This window comes from Saimiri boliviensis, chromosome 13, assembly GCF_048565385.1.
Source record: "Saimiri boliviensis isolate mSaiBol1 chromosome 13, mSaiBol1.pri, whole genome shotgun sequence".
In the NCBI taxonomy this organism is placed as follows: Eukaryota; Metazoa; Chordata; class Mammalia; order Primates; family Cebidae; genus Saimiri; species Saimiri boliviensis.
Window position 1 is genome coordinate 110,624,203 of NC_133461.1, and position 18,374 is coordinate 110,642,576.

At 39.1% G+C, this 18,374-nt stretch overlaps 1 protein-coding gene across 3 annotated transcripts in view; it reads left to right on the top strand.

Moving 5' to 3' along the window:
* CSMD1 (CUB and Sushi multiple domains 1) overlaps window positions 1–18,374 on the top strand; it is a 2,098,967-nt gene that overhangs the window by 1,437,840 nt on the left and 642,753 nt on the right. The window lies entirely within an intron of this gene.

Consider the following 18,374-nt stretch of genomic DNA (forward strand, 5'->3'; position numbering starts at 1 on the left):
AATAATGTACATGACATGTTATAATATTGTATATTAAGTCAAAAGGAGCATGAAATAACAATCATTAGAAATCTAAAACTATTAGGAGAAACTATGTTGTATCTTCTATGCAGGAAGTTATAAAATAAAAGGTCTCTCAAGAAGATTCCTTTAGTGGAGAAGCAGATTTTTTAAACAATTGCAACTGCTCATTCCAGGGTATTCTGGTAGAAAGTCAATGTAGGGAATATAGTAATTTGATATTTATAAATACATTGTAGACACATTTGACAATGCAGCTGTTTTCAGAACTCTTGATGAGTCCTGCGATCAGAATTCTTGAGAAAGTAATATACGTTGTGAGATATGTGATATAGGAATCGAGATAAAATGCCCTAAAAACTTTATCCCTGGGTCTCCATTGAAAAGATTAAATACATAATGGAAGACCTACCTTCTACTGACTTCTTTTATGTATAAATGTATGCATGCATGTATGTTATGTATGTGTATATATGAAATAAGCACACACCTATATATACACATATGCACTGTACCAGCTGGAATGAGAAGTGTGTGTGTTCTAAGTTCAAAATTTCTGTTATATGGATCTCAAGTACATATATAGATACATGCATAGATAGATACACACACATTTTAAATACATTCTGTGGTGACATAATTTCAGCAACTGATTCTAATTTGAGCTTCTTATTGAATACTTTTGTTGCTATTAAAGCTCCTTAAAAACTCTTTGAGGATTAAAAAAACTCAAAACGTTGGTGCATGTTATTGGTTTATTTCTTGTTTACTCTTCTTTTTTTCCAGTTTTATTGATGTATAATTGACAAAAACTTATATTAAGTAAATCAATAATATTAATATATTAAGTAAATCAATGTTAAGTAAATCAGGTGAGTTCCCCACAAATTCCAATACCTGTACAGTCATTGATGGGTTTCCATCTCTGGCTCCCATGGGGGAACCATCCTAAATATTGGGCACTCATGATGTATGGAGGAAGGAGGAGACTGATGAGGATAAGGAGTCCAACTCTATAAAGAAAAAACAGGCTGTTCAAAAAGGGCAAGTTGCAGAGGGCATGAGGAAGGGAGCAGAGAGATCGAGGAGGATACGGTGAAAGGGTAGACATTTCCAGAAATGAGGGGAGGGGAAATAACCCATCCTTTTGCACAGGTGCATTGCTTGAGAATATTGCCAGAAAATAAGGCTGGGAATTTGAGCTGATACCAGATGATAGGTATTATAAGCATTTTCTCTCTTTTCTTCTTCCTTTCCCTCCCCTTCCCTGTCCTCTTCCCTTCCTTCCTCCCTTCCTTCTTTTCTGCCTTCCTTCCTTCCTTTGTTCATTTACTTTTTATGTCTTCATGTGTATTTTTGTTTTTTGATTTTTAAAACTTACACTTTGGGTTCAGGGGTACATGTGCAGGTTTCTTACATAGGTTTTTATAGGGGTTCATGTGTCATGAAAGTTTGTTGTACAGATTATTTCATCACCCAGGTATTAAGCCTAGTACCCAATAGTTACTGTTTCTGGTCCTATGCCTCCTCCCACTCTGCACCCTCCAGTGGCCTCTAGTGACTGTTATTTCCTTCTCTGTGTCCATGTATTTTCATCATTTGGTGCCCACTTACAAGTGAGAACATGCAGTATTTGTTTTTCTGTTCATGTGCTAGTTTGCTAATGATACTGGCCTCCACCTTCATCCATGTTCCTGCAAAAGGACATGATCTTGTTCTTTTTGTATGGCTGCATAGTATTCCATGGTGTGCATGTACCACATTTTCTTTAGTTGGTCTGCCGTTGATGGGCATTTAGGTTGATTTCAGATTTTGCTATTGTGAATAGTGCTGCAATGAACATAAACCTGCATGTATCTTTATGAAAGCAATTTATATTCCTTTGTATATGTATTTAGTAATGGCATTGCTGAGTCAAATGGATGATATTTCTGTCTTTAGGTCTCTGAGGAATCACCACACTGCTTTCCACAAAGGTTGAACTGGTTTGTGCTCCCACCAACAGTGTATAAGTGTTCCTTTTTCTCTACAACATTGCCAGCATCTGTTTAATTTTGACTTTTTGGTAATAGCCATTCCAACTGGTGTGAGATGGTGTCTCGTTGTGGTTTTGATTTGTTTCTCTAATGATTAGTGATGTTGAGCTTTTTTCATATGCTTGTTAGCTACATGTATGTCTTCTTTTGAAAAGTGTTCATATTTTGTCCACCTCTTAATGGTTTTTTTTCTTGTAAGTTTATTATAAAGTTCTTTTTCAGTAACTTTTCACATCCTCTGTGGACAAGAGAGGAGGGGAGGATTGAGTATGGTGGGGCTGAGCCCATGCACAGCACACCAGGAGGAGCTGATGGAGGCACAGGAGGAGCATTCCAGTGGTCTCCAGAGCCAGACCTCAGTGCACCCTCTTCCTGCCACTGACAGGGTGTGGGATTTGGAGGGCTGTAAGTCCTGGGCCCATTTGTATTTCCTTTTGTATTAATTGTATTCACCCTTTACATTTTGTTGTGAGGAATATATCATCGATTTAAAGCACCTGGAATATTTTCTGCCATATATGAAGTCCTCCATTTTCTTTTTACTCTTTTTCTCACGTCTTCCTACACCGCCTCCTCTTCCTTCTTTCCCTCCCCCTCCTCTTCCCTCTCCTCCTCCTCTTCTCCCTTTTCTTTCTCCTCCCCTTGTCCTCCTCTCCTTCTCTCCTCCATCTTTTCCCTCTCCTCCTTCTCCTCCTTCTGCTTATTTTAAATAACTAGGGTCAGAAAGAGACTAATGGGGCCCTGTATGAGAGGCAAAGAAGTTTTATTGTCAAAGGAAATGGGGTATCAGTGTATTATATTTATGAAGGGAATGGCATTAGAATATGTATACATTGGGAAGATTGGTCTGCTTCAGTGATAGCACAAGACTGGAAGCAGGACAATTCAGAGCCTTATTCTATCTACGAAAGATTTTATGAACCTAAATCAGGATGCTTGCATGATGTTTGGCGGGGCGGGGGGGGGGGAAGCACATAATAGATTAGAGAGATATCTCAGGGTTATGCAGTTATTCACAGCAATTTGTATGTTTACATTATACCTTTATTAATGAACAACTTCTAGCATACAAAATAAAATAAGAATTGCTTTAAACTTAATGCTTGCAAGAAAATACTGTTATGTTTTTATCAGATCTGTTTTTGGGAAAGGAGCTTTAACTTACGATTCAGTGAATTTTTTATAGAACTTATAACAAATTCAGAGATAAAGAACAGGCGTTCATTTGCATTTGAAGTATTTGAAGGTTAAGATAGAAATCTGTGTTATATATTCTGATTTAAGACATTTTGAAATACAATTGAAATAGATAGGGTTCAGTAGACTTTATTTACTTAACTAGGGGATTTACGGATTGGCGGAGAAGCAGAGATTAGACACACAATCATTTCCTATAACAGGGAAAGGAGCCTCCCCCTCATTCAGTCAGACACTTCCCAGTGCAAAGCCATGATGGCTCTGCCTCACTTCCCTGTTAACTTTCCTCATGTGCCACTGGGGAAAGAAAGACACCCAGCCAACTTGCTTTGACAGATCCCTTAGTTCATTTTGGCTAGCATCATTAATATTTTGTTGTTGTTGTTAACCTGTGCTATAGAGTTAGGTAGAGTTTTTTTTTTTGTTTCAGCATGTGCAGGATTTGCAGGTTTGTTACATAGGTGAGTGTGTGCCATCGTGGTTTGCTGCAAAGATCTTCCCATCACCTAGGTATTAAGCCCAGCATTCCTTGGCTATTCATCATTAGTTTTGTGGTGTTGGTTCATTATTGTTTCCTTGTCAACTTTCCAACGTTATTTGTCTCTATGTGCCAGTCGTTTCATTGTCAATGCCTTCTCCACTACCACTGCTCAATAGTTGCAACTTTTTTCATAAACTGAGTTTGGCTTTGGTGACTACTTCATTCTCAAGCCTCTATCATCACCCTTTTCAAGATTGGTTGTGTTTTTTGTTTGACTTTCTGCCACAGGGGCAACTACATTCTCCTCTTTCTGCTGAATTGATTTTTTATAACACCCCAGTTTTGGAACTAAATTTGTTTATTTTTACTGCCATCTCCTGGAACTGAGAAATAAAATAGAATACAAGGTGCATGCTTTTGATTTGCTTGCAAACATGAATTAAACACACAGACACACATACGCACACACCCGCCCGCCGGCTGTGGAGCCAGCATTTCTAGGAAGACCAATCCCTCATCAGTGTACAAGGTAAAGTGTTAAAGAGGTAAAGAATGCAGCACAGCTGTAGACAATAGACTGCAGCCATTTAGCAGATGAACGTCTAGACTTGTGTAGGAGTTACTTATGGACACTGAGGAAGACAAAAAGAAACAATCCAGGTAACATCCTGGGAGAGGAGCTTACAGGAATTAATCATTGATTTTGTTCTAAATAAAAGTTTCTTAAGTTAGAGAGAAGAGAAAAATTTCTAGTGTTCAGTAGTGCAGTAGGAAAATTATAGTTAATGATTTATTTTATATTTCAAAATAGCTAGAAGAGAAAAATTCTAATCTTCCTAACATGAAGAAAGATATGTTTGAAGTGATGAGTATCACAGTTAAACTGTTTAATCATTATGCGTCGTATATAAGTATCAGAGTATCATGTGTACCTCAAATATATACAACTATGTTATATAAATAAGTAAAAGTAGTTTAAAAATGCAGAACTTTATTGATTGTGTGCCTAGGATATACCCAAAAGAATGAACGTTAGTATTCATGACAAAAAGATTAAAACAATTGTTTTTGTTGTTTGTTTGAGATGAAGTCTAGCTCTGTTGCCCAGGCTGGAGTGCAGTGGTGCGATCTTGGCTCACTGCAACCTCGACCTTTTGGGTTCAAGTGATTCCCCTGCCTCAGCCTCCCAAGTAGCTGGGATTACAGGCGCCTATCACCATGCCCAGCTAATTTTTGTATTTTTAGTAAAGACAAGATTTCACTGTGTTGGCCAGGATGGTCTTGTACTCCTGACTTCATGATCTGCCTGTGTTGGCCTCCCAAAGTGCTGGGATTACAGGTGTGAGCCACCGTGCCTGGCTAGGTTATAACATGGTTTTACTTGTTTGCTTTTGTTTTGTTTTCTATGAGTACAGTGTGTGTGTAAATGGCTTAAGATATAGAGCAGTGAAAATACCTATTTTCTTTGGGCTCAGTTCTATTTACAGCTCTTAGAGGTGGTCACTTTTTTTTGCCTTTTAATTTGTTACCTATTTATTTTATGCATTTGAACTTTTTTTTACAATTTTTAAAAATTTTTCATATTTTCCTTTTTTTAAAAAAAACGTACTTTAGACTCTGAGGTACATGTGCAGATCATGCAAGATTGTCACATAGGTACATTCATGGCAATGTGGTTTGCTGCCTCCATCCCCCCATCACCTAAATCTGACATTTCTCTCCACGTTATCCCTCTCCTGGCCCCCCACAATGGACCCCAGTGTATGATGCTCCCCTCCCTTTGTCCATGTGTTCTTATTGTTCAACATCCCCCTATAAGTGAGAACATGCTGTCTTTGATTTTCTATTCTTGTGTCAGTTTGCTGACAATGATGGTTTCCAGATTCATCCATGTCCCTACAAAGGACACGAACTCATCATTTTTGATAGCTGCATAGTATTCATCCATGGTATATATGTGCCACATTTTCATTGTCCAGTCTATTATTGATGGACATTTGGATTGGTTCCAGGTCTTTGCTACTGTACACAGTGATGCACTGAACATGTAGATGCATGTGTCTTTATAATAGAACAATTTATAGTCCTTTGGGTATATACCCAGTAATCGGATTGCTGGGTCAAATGAAATTTCTCTTTCTAGATCCTTGAGTAATCACCACACTGTCTTACAATAGTAATTATATGAGTAACAGAAACAAAGCAAAACCTTTTTTTATCCAGCAGTTGTTTAAATTTCACACTCTAAGGTAACTGGAAAGAAATAAGAGAAGAGTCACTAAAATTCTGGTTTGCACGAAGCTATGACATTAGAAGGAAAATATTAGAAAATAAACAAATGCAGCTAAATGAAAAATATTCAGATGGTGCCAAATAATTAGGAGAATGAAATACGGTGGAGAAATAAATTTTTGGCAATATTCATAAAATGAAGAAAAACTACAGCCGTGTGTAATTCCTCCCATCCTGATCATGACCTAGCAAAGAATGACATAGTATTTTAAATGCTTTTACTTTCTTTTTTACTTAATACTATCTTATGAGCACAATTCTGTGCTAATAGAATGCAATTAAAAAATAATTACTAAATGGATGGATTTTATTTTTAAGTTCAGGGGTGCATGTGCAGATTTGTTACGTAGGTAAACTTGTGTCATGAGGGTTTGTTATACAGAATATTTCATCACCCAGCAATTAAGTCTAGTGCCCACTAGTTGTTTTGCTTGATCCTCTTCCTTCTCCTACTGTCCACCCTCCAATAGGTTCCATATTATTGTTTTTTTAACCAATCACTTGTTTAACACATACGTCTTTGTGCTAACTATAATAGTGTTTTTAAATTCCTGGTGGATACTTTTTTTCCCAGATCCAGGATATTTGCCTTCAGAAAAATGTCTAAATTTTACTGAGCTAATACATAAGCATATTAAGGGAAGATTTTAAGTGGGGAACTTTTGATTTTGCCAAGTAGGCTAAAGTAACTTCTGGATTGCTGTGGCGCTCATCTGTGTTCAATCTTAATGTGTGTGTGCGCGTGTGCCTACATACATATGCCCGTGAATGTGTGTATGTACACGTATGCGTGTATGTGCACGTGTGTGTGTGTGTGCATGTGCGTGTGTCCTGTTAATAATACTGAACAAGATGCAGATGGAGGAAAGGAGGGCTCCCAAGTCTTTCCAGATTCTAAAACTCTCTCATCAGTTGATGTTTTGTAGCCTCCGTGCCACTAGATTTATTTAAGGAATATGATACAGATCTCTGGGTTCTACATCATTATTTTAACATCTCACTTTTCATTTTTCCCCACTTACTACTATATTATTTAGAGAAGATTTTTATTTCTTTTTTTGTTATATATATATTTATATATTTGCACTTTAGGTTCTGGGGTACATGTGAAGAACTTGCAGGATTGTTACATAGCTACATACTTGGCAGTGTGATTTGCTATCTCCATCCCCATCACCTCTATCTGGCATTTCTCCCCATGTTATCCCTCCGCGACTCCCTACCCTCCACTGTCCCCCTCAAGTACCCACCAACAGACCCCATTGTGTGATGCTCCTCTCTCTGTGTCCATGTGTTCTCATTGTTCAACACCCGCCTATGAGTGAGAACATGCTGTCTTTGATTTTCTGTTCTTGTGTCAGTTTGCTGAGAATTGATGGTTTCCAGATTCATCCATGTCCCTACAAAGGACATAAACTTATCATTTTTTATGGCTGTGTAGTATTTCATGGTGTATATGTGCCACATTTTCCCTGTCTAGTCTATCGTCAGTGGGCATTTGGGTTGGTTTCAGGTCTTTGCTGTTATAAACAGTGCTGCAATGAATATATGTGTGCATGTGTCCTTAAAATAGAACGATTTATAATCCTTTGGATATGTACCCAGTAATGGGATTGCTGTGTCAAATTTCTATTTCTAGGTCCTTGAGGAAGTACTGTACTGTCTTCCACAATGGTTGAACTAATTTACACTCCCATGAACAATGTAAAACTGTTCCTATTTCTCTACATCCTCTCCAGCATCTGTTGTCTCCTGGTTTTTTAATGATCGCCATTCTAACTGGCATGAGATGGTATCTCAGTGTGGTTTTGATTTGCATTTCTCTAATGACCAGTGATGATGAACATTTTTTCATAAGTTTGTTGGCCTCATATGTCTTCTTTTGAAAAATGTCTGTTCATGTCCTTCACCCAGTTTTGAATGCGTTTGTTTGTTTCTTGTAAATTTGTTTTAGTTCTTTGTAGATTCAGTATATTAGCCCTTTGTCAGATGGGTAGATTGCAAAATTTTTTTTTCCCATTCTGCTGGTTGCTGGTTCACTCTAATGATTGTTTCTTTTGCTGTGCTGAAGCTCTGGAGTTTAATTAGATGACATTTGTCTATTTTGGCTTTTGTTGCCAAAACATTTGTTGTTTTAGTCATCAAGTCCTTGCCTGTGCCTACATTCTGAATGGTTTTGCCTGGGTTTTCTTCTAGGGTTTTTATGGTGTTAGGTCTTATGTTTAGCTATTTAATCCATCTGGAGTTAATGTTAGTGTCAGGTGTCAGGAAGGGGTCCAGTTTTTGCTTTCTGCACATGGCTAGCCAGTTTTCCCAACACAAGTGATGAAACAGGGAATCCTTTCCCCATTACTTGTTTTTGTCAGATTTGTCAAAGATCGGATGGTTATAGACATGTGGTGTTGCCTCCGAGGACTCTGTTCTGTTTCACTGGTCTATATCTATGTTTTGGTAACAGTACCATGCTGTCTTGATTACTGTAGCCTTGTTGTGTAGTTTGAAGTCTGGTAGTGTGATGCGTCCAGCTTTGTTCTTTTTGCTTAGAATTGACTTGGCTATGCGGGCTGTCTTCTGGTTCAATATGAAGTTTAAGGTGGTTTTCTGCAGTTCTCTGAAGAGGGTCATAGGTAGTTCTGCATCTATTGAGATAATTTTGTGGTTTTTGTGTTTGGTTCTGTTTATGTGGTGAATTACATTTATAGACTTGCATATGTTGAACCAGTCTTGCATCCCCAGTATAAAGCCTTCTTGATCATGATGGATAAGCTTTTTGATGTGCTGTTGCAATCAGTTTGCCAGTATTTTATTGAAGATTTTGCATCTATGTTCATCATGGATATTGGCCTGAAGTTTTATTTTTTGTTAAGTCTCTGCCGGGTTTTGGTATCAGGATAATGCTGGTCTTATCAAATGATTTGGGAAGGATTCCCTCTTTTTGGATTTTTTGGAATAGTTTCAGAAGGAATGGTACCAGCTCCTCTTTGTATGTCTGGTAGAACTCGGCTGTGGACCCATCTGGACCTGGGCTTTTTTTGGTGGGTAGGCTATTAGTTGCTACCTCAACTTCAGCCCTTATTATTGATCTATTCAGGGTTTTGTGTTCTTCCTGGTTTTGGCTTGGGAGGGTGCAAGTATCCAGGAATTTATCAGTTTCTTCCAGGTTTACTGGTTTATGTGCATAGCATTGTTTGTAGTAATCTCTGATTGTAGTTTGTATTTCTGTGGAATCGATGGTCATGTCCCCTTTATTCTTTATTGCATATATTTGAGTCTTCTCTCTTTTCTTTTTTATTAATCTGGCTAGCCGTCTCTCTATTTTGTTGATTTTTTTCAAAAAACCAGCTCTTGGATTTATTAATTTTTTGAAGGGTTTTATTGTGTCCCTGTCTCCTTCAGTTCTGCTCTGATCTTAGTTATTTCTTGTCTTCTGCTAGCTTTTGAGCTTTTTTGATCTTGCTCCTCTAGCTCTTTGAATTGTGATGATAGGGTATCGATTTTAGATCTTTCCTTGTTTCTCATGTGGGCATTTATTGCTATAAATTTTACTTTAGTCTCTGCTTTAAACGTGTCCTAGAGATTCTGAAATGTTGTGTCTTCATTCTCATTGGTTTCAAAGAACGTCTTTGTTTTTCTGCCTTCATTTCATTGTTTATCCGGTCAACATTCAAGAGCCAGTTGTTCAGTTTCCGTGAAGCTGTGTGGTTCTGAGTTAGTTTCTTAATCCTGCGTTCTAATTTGATTGCACCATCGTCTGAGAGACTGTTTGTTATAATTTCCTTTCTTTTGCATTTGCTGAGGAGTGATTTGCTTCCAATTATGTGGTCAGTTTCATAGTAGGTGTGATATCCTTGTTAATTTTCTGTCTCCTTGATCTGTCTAATATTGACAGTGGAGTGTTAAAGTCTCCCACCATTATTGTGTGGGAATCTAAGTCTCTTTGTAGTTTTGATCTTTGTTGGTTCAAAGTCTGTTTTGTCAGAGACTAGGATTGCAACTCCTGCTTTTTTTTTTTTTTTTTTTTTTGCTCTCCATTTGCTTGATAAATCTTCCTCCATCCCTTTATTTTGAGCCTATGTGTGTCCTTGCATGTGAGATGTGTTTTCTGAATACAGCACACTGATGGGTTTTGACTTTTTATCCAATTTGCTAGTCTGTGTCTTTTGATGGGGGCATTTAGTCCATTTACATTTAAGGTTAATATTGTTATGTGTGAATTTGATCCTGCCATTTCGATGCTAGCTGGTTGTTTTGTCCGTTAGTTGATGCAGTTTCTTCATTGTGTCAATGTTGTTTACCATTTGATATTTTTTTGGAGTGGCTGGCACTGGTTGTTCCTTTCTATGTTTATTGCTTCTTTCAGGATCTCTTGTAATGCAGACCTGGTGGTGATAAAATCTCTGAGTAGTTGCTTGTTTGTAAACAATTTTATTTCTCCTTCTCTTACAAAGCTTAGTTTGGCTGGATATGAAGTTCTAGGTCAAAAGTTATTTTCTTTAAGGATGTTGAATATTGGCCCCCACTCTCTTCTGGCTTATAGGGTTTTGCCGAGAGATCTGTTGTGAGTCTAATGGGCTTCCCTTTGTGGGTAGCCTGACCTTTCTCTCTGGCTGCCCTTAGCATTGTTTCCTTGATTTCAACCCTGGTGAATCTGACAGTTATGTGCCTTGGGCTTGCTCTTCTTGAATAATATTTTTATGGTGTTCTGTGTATTTCCTGGATTGAATATTGGCCTGCCTTGGTAGGTTTGGGAAGTTCTCCTGGATAACATCCTGAAGAGTGTTTTCCAGCTTGAATTCATTCTCTCAGTCACATTCAGGTATACCTATCAAATGTAGATTAGGTCTTTTTTACATAATCCCATATTTCTTGGAGGCTTTGTTCATTTCTTTTTACTCTTTTTTTCTTTAATCTTGCCTTCTTGTTTTATTTCATTGAGTTGATCTTCAATCTCTGATATCCTTTCTTCTGCTTGGTTGATCTGGCTATTGAAACTTGTGTATGCTTCCCGAAGTTCTCATGTTGTTTTTTTTCAGCTCCATCTAATCATTTATATTCTTCTCCAAGCTGTTTAATCTCATTAGCATTTCGATAAACCTTTGTTCACGGTTCTTAGTTTATTGCATTGGGTTAGAGCATGTTGTTTTAGTTCACAAAAGTTTTTTATTACCTACTTTCTTAAGGCTGTTTCTGTCAATTCATAAGACTCGTCCTCTATCCAGCTATGTTCCCTTGCTGGTAAGGAGTTGTGATCCCTTGGAGGATGAGAGGCATTCTCGTTTTGGTTGTTTTCATACTTTTTGCACTGATTTCTTCTCATCTTTGTGGATTTATCTACCTCTGGTCTTTGTAGTCGGTGACTTTTGGATGGGGTTTCTGAGTGGACATACTTTTTGTTGATTATGAAGTTATTTCTTTATGTTTTTTAGTTTTTCTTCTAACAGCCAGCCCCCTGTCCCCTGCCCCCCACCCCCGCTGCCACCGCTGTAGGACTGCTGGAGGTCTAATCCAGACCCTGCTTGCCTGGGCCTCACCTGCAACAGCTGCAGAACAGTAAGGGTTGCTGCCAGTTTGTTCTTCTGTTATCTTTGTCCCAGAAGGTTACCTGCCAGATATCAGCCTGAGCTCTCCTTATTGAGGTGTCTCTTTGGATATATGGGGATCAGGGAGCTGCTTGAGGATACAGTCTGTCCTTTATAGGAGCTCACGTGCTGAGCTATGAGCATCGTTGTTCCATCTGCTACAGCCGAACTCATAACCACCTTTTATTTCCAGATGCTCAGTCCTGGGAAGCTGGGCTTTATTTAGTTCCTGACATGCTCCTGCCTGTTGTCAGAGATGCCCTGCCCAGCGAGGAGGTAGCCTAGTCACAGTCTGCCAGCAGAGGTGTTGCTGAGCTGCTGTGGGCTCTGCCCAACTGCTGTGTGAACTTCCTTCTGGTTTTGTTTATAGAGGAATAGTTATAACTGCCTCAGTAATGGTGGTATGCCTCAGTAATGGCAAACTGTCTCTGTAATGGTGGACTGCCCTGGTGATGACAGACAAGGCATTACCCTCACAGAACTGGACCATCCTGGGTGCAGCTGTGCTTGCTGTAAAACTCTTAATCCAGAGCATTTCAGATTGCTGGTCTTTGTAGGGATGGTTCCCTCCAAGCCAGATCACCTGGCTTCCTGTTTCAGCCCTCCTGTTTTCAGCTGAGTGGGCTACTCTGTCTCCTAGGTGTTCCAGGCAACAGTTGAAACAGTGTCCAGATTTGTGTGAGTTTTTGTGCAGAGACCCACTGTGCCAGCTGAAATAGCCGTGCTGGAGACTCATGGTGCTTTTCCACCCGGGAATCTCCTGGTCTGTGGGCAATAAAAATTTGTTTGGAAATGTGGTGATCACTCACCCTCTGTGTTGTTGCTGGTAACTGTACTCCAGAGCTATACCTATTTGGCCATCTTAGGTCATCCAGATTTTTATTTCTTTATGGGTTGGTTTTTCTTTCCCCTCATATGATTATGTCCATCTATAAGAATTTACTGCATTTTCACTCTAAACTTGCACAGTGTTTTCTGAGAAGAGTGGTCGTGATGTGTTAAATCCGGACTCCTTCACAAAGTTTATGACATATCAGAGAAGGCAAGCCCTGCCATGTACACAGGCATACATGGTTTGTGGGAGAGTATCCCTCACTTCTGCAGAAGCCCCTGTGCCTGAGCTCCTCTTTTTCTGGAATGCTAGCCCTGTCTTCCTGGAGTGCCATACCTCCCTTCTTCCTCAGTGAGTAACTTTATAGATACTACTTTTTTCTTTATCTGTTTTTAATTTAGTTTAGTTTTTTTTTTTTCTATGGTGGGTATGTCCACTTTTGTTACATGGCTATACTACATTATGGTGGGGTTGGGGCTTGTAGTGCACACATCACCTGAATATAAGCATGGTACCCAATGCACAGTTTTTAAAGCCTTGCTTTCCTCCTTCTCTCGCCGGTTTTGGACTGCCCAATGTCTATTGTTAGCATCCTTATCTTCATGTGTACCCACTGTTTAGCTCCCATTTATAAGTGAGAACATGTGGTATTTGACTTTCCATTTCTGAATTATTTTACTTAGTATAATGGCTTTCAGCTCCATCCACGTTGTGGAGAAATATATTATGTTGTTATTTTTATGACTGTATGGTATGTGTTACATCCATGGTGTAAACATTCCACATTTTCTTTATTTAGTCAACCTTTGGTAGACACTTAGGTTGAGTCTATGGCTTTGCTATTGTGAATAGCGTATAATGAACATATGACTGCAGGTGTCTTTTTCATATAATGATTTCTTTTCCTTTGAGTAGATGCCTAGTAATAGAATTGCTGAGTGAAGTGGTAGTTCCAGTTTGAGTTCCTTGAGAAACCTCCTTAGATTTTCCATAGAAGCCGTACTAATTTAAATTTCTGTTATTTATTTATTTATTATTATACTTTAAGTTCTGGGGTACATGTGCAGAACATGCAGGTTTGTTGCATAGGTATACATGTGACATGGTGGTTTGCTGCATTCATCACCCTATCATCTACATTAGGTATTTCTCCTAATGCTGTCCCTCCCCCAGCCCCCACCCCCCTGCTGTCCCTCCCCCAGCCCCCACCCCCCTGCTGTCCCTCCCCTAGCCCTCCACCCCCTGACAGGCCCTGATGTGTGATGTTCTCCTCCCTGTGTACATGTGTTCTCATTGTTTAACATCCACTTAAGAGTGAGAACATGTGGTGTTTGGTTTTCTGTTCTTGTGTCAGTTTGCTGAGAATAATGGTTTCCAGCTTCATTCATGTCCCTGCAAAGACATGAACTCATCCTTTTTTATGGCTGCATAGTATTCTATGATGTGTATGTGCCACATTTTCTTTATCCCCTCTATCATTGATGGGCATTTGGGTTGTTTCCAAGTCTTTGATACTGTGAAAAATGCTGCAGTAAACATTATGCATGTGCCTTTATAGTGGAGTGACTTTTAATCCTTTGGGTATATACCCAGTAATGGGATTGCTGTGTCAAATGGTATTTCTGGTTCTACATCCTTGAGGCATCATCACACTGTCTTCTGCAAAGATTGATCTAATTTACACTCCCACCAACAGTGTAAAAGCATTCCCATTTATCCACACCCTCTTTAGCATCTGTTGTCTCCTGAGTTTGTAATTTTTGCCATTCTAACTGGTGTGAGATGGTATCTCAATGTGGTTTTGATTTACATGTCTTTAATGACCAGTGATGCTCAGCTTTTTTTCATACGTTTTTTGGCCACATAAATGTCTTCTTTTGGGAAGTGTCTGTTCATATCCTTTGCCCACTTTTTGATGGAGTTGTTTGGTTTTTTTCTTGTAAATTTGTTTAAGTTCTTTGTAGATTCTGGATATTAGCCCTTTGTCATATGGGTAGATAGCAAAAAATTTTTCTGATTCCTTTGGTTGCCAGTTCACTCAAATCATAGTCTCTTTTTCTGTGCAGAAGCTCTTTAGCTTAATTAGATTCCCAGCAGTCTTCCCTCTCTCTATATCCTTGCCAACATTTATTATTGTTCGACGTTTGAATAATAGCCATGCTGACTGGTGTGAGATGATATCTCATTGTGGTTCTAATGTGCATTTCTTTGATGTTTAGTGATGTTGGGCATTTGTTCATATGTGTGTTGACTGCCTGCAGTCTTATTGCTGTTATTTAAACAATGAGTGGTCACTGTAATTTTCACTGCCCATTGGGGTACTCAGTGAGTCTGGGTTCTAAATACAATGTGAGGCGTTTATAACATGGAAGTAAATAGGAATCAGAGGAATCAATTATTAAATTGTGATGAAATCCTGCAAAAGGCTCTTTACCCTAAGCCATTGTCTTACAGAAGGATAAATGCAATTTCCTTCTCCAGCTATATAAGGTCAAATCAAGGAGTCATACAGCAAAAGAAGTTCTCCTGAAAGGATGCTAATGATAATTAGCGTTCACTAATTTATGTCAAAAAGTACCATGAGAGAAATTCATGGTTGCCATGAAATCACTTAAAAGACAATAAAAATATCCAGGATTTTGTATCATCCCACCATTTCATTCTTCTTTTCCTCTAGACCAGGCGTCCCCAGACTTTTTACACAGGGGGCCAGTTTACTGTCCCTCAGACTGCTGGAGAGCCGCCACATACTGTGCTCCTCTCACTGACCACCATTGAAAGAGGTGCCCCTTCCTGAAGTGCGGCGGGGGGCCGGATAAATGGCCTCAGGGGGCTGCATGCGGCCCGCGGGCCGTAGTTTGGGGACGCCTGCTCTAGACTTTCTATTTCTCTTCCTCTCCCATTCACTTTAAGAGCCATTTATACCTCAGAAGGGCTGTCTTTTCCCAAATACATGATTTTGAGGCCTGGTGTCTTCTAGGACACTTAGAGACCATGAGAAGAATAGGTTTGGCCTTCACAGACCTGGATTCCAGTCCCCCCCCCCCCCCCATTTTCTAGCTGTTTCATCTTAGAAAAGACACTGAAATTCTTAATTCTCAGTGTCCTCGTAAGCCATATAATTGTAATGATGATAATAATAGATATGTTCACTGATGGTATCAAGTCTGTGTTTCTCAGAGAATTGATGTATGTGGAAATGCTCCTAAGTAAGTAACATCATTACTATTAATATTATACTTCTATTAATATAATTTCCTCTTTGGACCTTGATTTTCTTTGCATCCCATTATTTCAAGGGCTCTTCCTATGCAGTAAAGAGGTAAATTATATAATCAACTTTGCTGAACCCGTCATTGCAAGTTCAAACAGGTCTTAGAATCCCTGGGTGTGTTTTCTAGTGAAAGATCCAGAAAAAAATCAGTTGTCTCTCATTCACCTTTTGCCTCTGCACTAAATCCTTTACCCTGGTAACTCATCTTGTTATGAAACTCAGAAAACCCACCTTCATTCTGCATGCCTTTCCTCCTCTGTCTCCCCCAGCTAAGCAATAATTCCCTCACCTCTTAGATGTCTTTTCAACCCCTCTTCCATTCTCACTGTGTCTCTTCTAGGGGCTTCTTAGTAGTCTTGCCATGTGTTTTCTTGTAATCCCTCAGAGATGTTTGTCTCTCTTCACTCTTCAGTTTCTAAATTATTTTCCACAATAAATCTGAAATGTACTTTCCAAAAATGTAGATACATGTATAAAATAAAGTTAATAAATGACCATTATTTTAAACATATAATACAGTCAAATACAAAGCATAAAGTAAAGATCTTGAAGTATTTTAATCTCAAGATAATCAGTGATTATAATTGTAGGTGCCTATTTTTAAGACTTGTTTCTTGGTGTTTGTAAACACAAAACCAAATTAATTTCCTTTATTGTCTTCCATTTTTCCTCTTCTTTATCCTTCTCCTCCTTTTTTTTCTTAATGGTGTCTTTAAACTTTAGATGATGTTCCACAAATTTACAGATTGCTTTGCTACTTTCCAATATATTGTGTATATTCCCAGATGCACCCTATTATTTTTAATTGCTGCTTAGTATTTCTTTCCATCAGTTTATTCATTTAAACCTCTGTTCAGACCATGCCTAGTCTTTAATATCACAAACAGTGATTTTATGGGTATCTTCATGTTCACACCAATGGCAATTATTTCCATAGGACAACTTATGTGAATTGGAATTACAATAATGTTGTTGCACATTTGAAATACTGATACTTATTGCCCAGACATGTACCATGTGGTGAAATAGAGCTCATGAGAGTTCCTGCCACAGGGTACACACAGTTGTATTTCAACAGCATTGATAGCAAAGTAAAAATCAGACAATGTTATTCTCTAGTAAAATATCTTTAAATACTTCCCCATGATCCTTTACATGGCACCCGTCTTTCATGACAGGTCACTGGAGCACCACGACAGTCTCATTTCTAGTCATTTTTCTTTTGAGTTCTGCCATCATACTGTGCTACTCTGGGACCTGGAATCACAGTGCTGCCCCGGGATGCTTTCATTTTCAGACACCATGAGCAGCTACAGGGTGGCAGGTGAACATGGTGTATTACTGAGACACCGTTCATCATTGGAGGAGTGAACATGGGGCACTGCTGGGGCACCATTCATTACTGGATGAGTAAACAGGGGTACTATTAAAACACTATTCATCAGTGGAGGAGTGAACATGGGGTACTATTGAGGAACCATTCATCATTGAAGGAGTGAACACAGGGTACTATTGAGACACCATTCATAATTGAGGAATGAACACGGGGTCTCAATAGTACCCCAAGTTCACTCCTCCACTATTCATTGGAGAAGTGAACACAGGGTACTATTGAGGCATATTCCTCATTGGAGGAGTGAACTCGGGGTACTATTGAGACACTATCATTGGAGGAATGAACACAGGATAATATTGAGACACCATCATTGGAGGAGTGAACACAGGGTACTACTGAGACTGTTCATCATTGGAGGGAACACGGGGTACTATGAGGCATATTCATCATTGGAGGGAACACGGGGTACTATTAAAACACATTCATCATTGGAGGAGTGAACATGGGATACTGTCGAGGCACTATTCATCATTGTAGGAGTGAACACGGGGTAGTATTGAGATACCACCATTCATCATTAGAGGAGTGAACATGGGATAGTATTGAGGCATATTTGTCATTGGAAAAGTGAAAACAGGGTACTGTTGAGGAACATGGGTACTAATCATGGGAGGAGTTAACACTCGGTACTCTTGAGACACCATTGGAGGGCTGTTACACGGGGTACTACGGAGGCAGTATTTATCACTGGAGTAGTGAACACGAGGTACTGTCGAAGCACCATTCATCATTGGAGGAGTGGCACATATTCCACAATTCCAAAAAACAGGGTACTGTTGAGGAACATGGGATACTATTGAGGGGTACTAATCATGGGAAGAGGTAACACTGGGTACTCTTGAGACACTTTCATTGGAGGGCTGTTCATGGGGTACTGTGGAGGCACTATTTATCACTGGAGTAGTGAACACGAGGTACTGTTGAAGCACCACCATTCATCATTGGAGGAGTGGCACACATTCCACAATTTTTGCAAACCAACAAACTGGTTTTTAGGTCGTTGGCCATATAACTTATTATCTCATCCAAATGCTGAACCAATAGCATTATTACCCTTAAGTTACTTTTAGAGTAAACAAAAATAATGCTATTAATAATCAACGTAGAAACAACCAAAGACGGTATCTGTCCCAGGCAAAGCAGAACCTTTCTCACGTCCTAAGTAACTAAAGGGGAAATATCCACAGGTAGAAGCAGCTGTGGTATGTTTTTCTGTAGAGAGAATGCTAAAACGATTATCTCCACGCTCCAAGCATTTTCACAGAA